The sequence below is a fragment of the Anopheles stephensi genome, chromosome 3 (assembly GCF_013141755.1).
Source record: "Anopheles stephensi strain Indian chromosome 3, UCI_ANSTEP_V1.0, whole genome shotgun sequence".
In the NCBI taxonomy this organism is placed as follows: Eukaryota; Metazoa; Arthropoda; class Insecta; order Diptera; family Culicidae; genus Anopheles; species Anopheles stephensi.
In genome coordinates, this window is record NC_050203.1 from 50,455,715 (window position 1) to 50,462,130 (window position 6,416).

The 6,416-nt window shown below is 46.9% G+C and overlaps 1 protein-coding gene across 2 annotated transcripts in view; it reads right to left on the reverse strand.

Annotated features, from left to right (window-relative positions):
• The window catches only part of LOC118514527 (fibrinogen alpha chain), an 88,599-nt gene extending 84,030 nt beyond the window's left edge, over window positions 1-4,569 (reverse strand). For both annotated transcript variants that reach the window (XM_036061507.1, XM_036061508.1), the window contains exon 1: window positions 4,345-4,569. The gene's annotated coding sequence lies outside the window, so the exon portion shown is untranslated. The remainder of the gene's footprint in view (window positions 1-4,344) is intronic.
• Window positions 4,570-6,416: the final 1,847 nt, after the last annotated feature.

Genomic DNA, 6,416 nt, shown 5'->3' on the forward strand with positions numbered 1-6,416 from the left:
CTTTGCCATTGCCACTGACTGCGAGTCACAAAACAATTTAATTACCGGCGTACCGTTATTTGGGTGTGGTTCATCATCATCGTGCTGCCAATGTCACCGGATGTGCGTAAATCATCTTCATCAGTAGCCCCCGAAGAGAATGCTACCGTTACCAGAACCGATTAATATATTCTCACCTCACATTTTGCACTTTGGACAGGTGAAATTGGACTTTTCCGTCGAACCGGCGTGTGGTGGCGTGGGTTTTATTGTGCGGTGATGTTGTGTTTTTTATTTTCATTGTGGACCGCGCAGAATGGCTGTAGCGATCCTTGACGCACCGCGATGTGAGTGCCGTAGAGTGATCTGGTTAATAGCTTTGAGGGTGGTAAAAAATGCTTCAACCCATCCTTAACTGCCATCAGCCGCTTATAAATCTCGCCCATCAGCTCGTCTCATCCGCCGCGGCTATGAGCTCGTGTCAATCAAACAAACCAATAAAACTGGCGCGAAATTGACACCCTGTACCCTGAGCCCCTTCTTTTGCTCGCTCTTTGCCACTTGCTCCCAACATTGCCAAACGCGTGCTACAGGGGTTGTGTTTCAGGGTCTCTCGTTTGAAGGAGCAGCAATTTAGCTCTCGGCGCCCAATCATCCGCATCCAAACACCGGTGGAAGGCGCGCCGATGTCCGTGAAACCATCGTTGGCGCTATACCCCCCCCCCCCTTATGAGAAAGGGAAAACATTACTTGCCGCCAGTGGCGGTGAAATTGGAGCAAACATTTATTGCTGTACACGCTCACACTGCACACGGAATGCGACTCGCTGCATTCACCGACGGTTGCAGCCCTGAACCAATGCTCGGCATGCCCGGCAAGCTCGTCTCGGCCAGAGACCCAGAAACCCTTGGCGCGGGCATCGTCTGTAGCAGGTGTAAACTACATCGTAATGCCATTCCGATTAACATGTAGCACAATCGATGAGATCAACCGCTTACAAACTATTTTAAGGTCCTTCACTGCTTGTAAACTTACTCTTGCTTGATAGGCTCTTTAGACATTGTTCTTACTTAACTGCAACTTTCGCACCGAAATCCACCATTCCACAGCCAAAATATGCACCGATTGCCTCAGCACCGAAAGAAATAGCAGAGGACGCTAACACGTCCTTGGCACTGACTGAGTGAGGGCCTACAAACACACTTGGCGAAGATTCCGGGAACGCACTATTCTTTCTCGTTCACGCTGGATGTTGATGTGGATGCAGTTCGATAGAAATATGTATGTACAACCGATGTGATGATTGATGATGAACCGGTGAGATGATTATGTTGTCGACGTTGTTGTGCTCTAAAGTCGCGAAAGGTAAGACAAACCGAACGAGTTTCTTCCGCAGTGCTGCTGTAATCGGTACCACGGGTGGGCTGGATGGATTTCTGTTTTCTGAATCTCTGCAATCATAACCAATCTCTAGCTGAACTACCTACTGAGTAAGGAATACGACAATAGCCAACAAGTCCAAATGCAGCAAAACTGTAATGAAACAAATTACAACCTGATATCTTCATCAGCAACATGCTGCGGTTCCCTCACGAACACTATCTGTATCTCTCTTGGCTATGTTACCACTCCTTGAGCTTAAATGTCTTGCTTAAATCCTTGTTTTTTCTTCATTGGTTATCCATTTCACATCTCTGATTCTGTCCCTTCATTTCACTCTTTCGCTCTGTCACGTCTTTCTTTCTTTATCTCTCACAAAAAAAAAAACGAACTGTACGCCCTGCTAAAGGTCACTGTCAATACGAGCGTATGATTTACGGCGTAACGCTTCCGTTAACTCACTGCCCTTGAGGTACGGAGTCAGCGCAACCAGACTCCCAGAAGGTGTCCAATCAGTCGCAACAGGCATCTGCGCCGGATAACGGCCTGACTTTACACGCCAGCCGCAAAAAAACGCCTCAATTCGAAGTTTCGGAAAACAATCAATACAAAAGTGTACTAAAACTTCAAATATGGAGCAGTCAAACAGGAAGCTAGGATATGAACATAAACGAACAACATCCTAAATCGAGTCTGATGCAATCCTGTCGTCCCGTTCGGATATCACGACAACCTTTTTCGCACCAATGGCCATGTCCTAAACTGGTGCAAACTCTTATCTCAACAAACCAGCGTGCACCTGTGCATTGTGCATCGACATACGCGTACGCAACGAGCAACAGCGTCTTGCCACAGGGCATCAGTTTCGCGCAACATGTTTTCCTTTCCTTCGCTCTTTCGCGTTTCAAAAATGTCAGCTGGCTCTAAAGGGAGCTCTGTGCGTAATCTCGACGTATCACAACAACTCGCTCGCTGCTGACATTCTCACTCGTATCACTCGGTGCCTTGCGCTCTAAGTGCGTGCTAGAGTGTCGGTGTGTGGCTCTCGCACCCATACACAAACACAAGCTACTCCATTGACTGGGTGGCTGGTGACGGTGACATTGACAGCTTTGACCATAAATATCAGTGCGTCAATAAATCGCTGAGGCCGTCTTGGCTGAGCAGCTTCAACCGCTGGTGCCGGAGCAATGGTAGACACGATTTTCAGCCGATCTCCCAGGGATCAATCACAGAGCTGTAAACATTTATCCTACATTATTCTACATTTTTCTACAAATAATATTCAGCATATACAGTTTCCAAAGACACTTTATCATCATCTACAAGTCTTTAGTAACTCCTGTCTTGCATACTATCAAGAAAAACGCCGATACACAGAAAGCTATGCCCATTGTAGGAACTCTTCACCATCGCTGGCTTGCCCATGCCTAATGCCACCTTTTGTTTGGGAGTGGATGTGCGTGGGAGTTGCTTCCGGAAATGAGATCTCTCCACAGGCACTCCAAAACGTCACCAAACCAACTTGAGGCGTGCTGCCGGTACCGTTCGAGCCTTCGTCAAACCTTCCCAACCTGCCACGCGAAATGGTCTGGGAACGAAAAGTGGTTCAAAACACATACACAAACACACTCGAGCACAGGGTGCCCGTAGAAGTCCCGTAATAACGTGTCATAATAACATCCCCAGCGCGCGTGAGCCATGATGGAGCTGCTCCCTGCGCAACGTCTTGCGTGTGTGTGTTCGGAGTGGCCGAAGAAACAAACCACGGCTCTAACCACTACCGGCGGCACTTTCTATTTTCCTTTGCGTTTGTCGTCTGCCTGTCCGGCGCGATCACGCACGGCCGGTGACCCTGCACTTCACCGCAACCACGCACGCACCACCCCGATCGGTCGGTGACAACAACAAAAAAAACCCGGTCTGTCCAAACGCACGCGCTCCCGTGGAACTAAAGTCGCATCTCCTGGCGAACACAAAACGATGGAGTGAAAAATAAACAAACCTCCAAACATTATCATCATTATCGACGATCGATCGATCCGATCGGCCGGCATGGGACGGTACGGCATCAAAACTGGAAGTTGGCAAAAAAAGGCACACACACCAAACGTCAACACAACCACACAAGCACACAGGTCGAATGGTTTGGGAATACAGAAGGAGCTATCCGGCCGGGTCGGGTTTGGAAATAATCGGAAATCCTGCCCCAAACACAAGGCTTGCGAAACAGCGTTTCAGGGAAACGCAATGTGCCGCTCGTTGGAAACACTGGCACGGCGGTGGCAATAGGGGTAAGATAAATCACCTTTGGCAGCTAGCGTAAAGAAATCGTTTTGTGATACCGCACGATGTGGCAGTGCAGGCAAGCTTCAGCTGAGTAGCAGAAACGCAAATACGGACGTGGAATTTGATAACGATTGTTAGTTTTCCCGCGGTGGCATGTGACAAGTGCTGGGCTGGTGTGGGAAAGCTGCCAGCATTTGCAATTATGCTGTAAGACGAGGATTTATTTATGGTGTAATGCATGTTTGAATGTATAAACGTTGTACTGCTTCAATTGCTACCATTCGCCGTCGTTCGTAGTTTCGGGTCTAATCCGTCAGCTAGTCAGTACACATCGTCACTTGCAAGTTTTCCTTCCGAAGCACTACCGCATTCGTGTCACTCGAGCTCTTGAACACCGGAGCTAACTTCACACCATATGATATCACAACTGCTTTTTTTGAAACCAGGTGAAATATTCTTAAAACAGCCAACTTGTACACAAAGCTCATTTGAATGATCTCTTGCTCATTCGGCATTCACTGTGAATCACGTAATCCATCCAGCTTAAAGTTGCGGTTTGTTTTACAAGCTCTGAAGTATTCGAACGTTTCCACTAAAACCGCTACTATTACGGAACACAAACTTCGTACAAAACAAAAAACCACGGTTTATTCCAGCTTGATCGTACGTCAGCGAACGCTTTTCCACCAAAGCTACCTTTTTCAATCACTACGGCCAAACTTATTCGACACAGGCTACAGGTTCGATGGATCAATTGTTGCAAATCGTACGGCACGCGACAAATTAGAAAAAACGAAAGGAAACACAATGCTACGCGACGAACACTACGCGCAACCAGGACACGGAACAATAGTGCGACCGTTTCGGACCGTAGTTCAGCAATTTCTGCGCGAACGGCTGTACGCCTGCAGCGGCCATTCGGTGTGTCGGTCGTGCGCTTTTTCCCACCACCCCATTGTACACGGTCAGGACCAGTCCGCTGCTGGGAGCATGTGGTTTGCAGTGCAAATTATGCTCCCCAGTGCTGTGCCACACGCTTGGACGCTCTCACTTGGGTGGTGTTTTGCTCGCACGCGTAGCATATCTCACCGTTCGTAGTGGTACGTTCAGCTCGAAGCGAAATCGTTTCGCTCTCACTTTCGTTTCGTAGTGCTCTCTGGTATGATCTTTCGCAGCTCAGCATCCGCGACGCGATCGATTGATCTCGCGAGCGGAAAGCTTAGCGGGCAGCTCTCGAAAAGCTTTTGTGCGGAGAGAACGTGGAGTTTGATGGGAGAATTTATGTTTTCGCTCTGTCTCTCTTGCTCTCTCTCTGTGGGTTGAGGTTAGGCTAGATGCATCGATGGAGCTTTTATGCTGCACGCATGTGGGAATGCATTCTGTGCGCTTATGGAGCTTGTTATCAAGCTTGTTAGAGAAGGGGTACGAAACATTTAAAGAGAATAGTGAAGGAATTTGTAAACATTGAAATGATCAAGCTTTTGGCAACCACTCGATGAGGATATAAAGCTTCTCAGTCGGCTAAAAGTCGGTTGACGTATTGGGTTTCGACTGATATAATGGTTCTTTTTAATCTTTCGGTGGAAAATTTCAGCTGAAAGGTGGAACATTGCATTACCGTTGTGGAAAATTACAATTACACAGGGGAATGTTGCATTCTACTCTATTCTTCTTCTTCGGTGGCACTACAATCTCGAGAGGTCTCGGCCAGCCATTTCTGGCTTTCTGGGACTTAATTTTACCCGTAGTAAAGTAGTCAGCCTTACGTACGGGGAGGCGGTCTGGATGGGATATGAACCCCGGCCCTGCCGTGTGAAGACCGGCGCCGCTGTCGCCTCGGCCACCAAGGCGGCCCTAAAAAAATATTGCATTCAGTTAGGGAAAATTAACAAATTTGGAAACAATTTTGTAGTTCAATTGATTAAATTTTACCATGGCACAACAACGTCGAAATGTTACGGCCTGCCGGAATATTTTTGTCTTCAATTTATCCCTGCCTGTCTGGTCTGTCCGGCGTCCGGAGAGGCAGTCTGGATGAGATTAGAGTTTCGGTCCTGCTGTGTGAAGACCGGTGCAGGTATTGCTTCGAATACCATATGTTAGAGGAATGTAGAATGTCGATTGTGGAAATTTGCAATCATTTAATAGAATCTTGCATACACCTGGATACATCCCAAGCCTGTCAAACTGTAATATGGAAAATGGCATTTGATTGAAAGTATTTTTTCTTAGTTACCATTTCCATAATCCACAGATAGTTTCAAAAGCCGTCTCATTTCGAATGTTACGAGATGGAAATGTTTCACTGTTTACTTGAAACATTCATTCACAAATTATTTATTAATTTCATTACATGGATCGAAACCCTGCATGCCTCTCCGAATCATTCGAAAAGCTACTATTTTTTGCCTATTTCTTCTAACTTCAATTACTTGATTGTCCACACAAATAAATTACACTCCCCCTAGTGCACTCGGATTTGATAAATCCTCAGGGAAATAGTGGCAATAATAAATGCCGATACCCACTTGTCGCGCTCACTTATTGAGCAACAATTTTTTCACACGAACATTTAAAGGCCGTAAACCAAATCACTTGACCGTATTATTTCGTGACCGCTGTGCTCTGCTCTTTTACTGTGATTAATATCAGCGGCAAAGAAGACATGCACGCTGCAACAATTATAGGCGCTTTCGCGGACGCTCATTTTGGACCGATGCAGTTCGGTTTGCAGCGACGCGGTGTCGATGCATATTGTTCCATCCGAT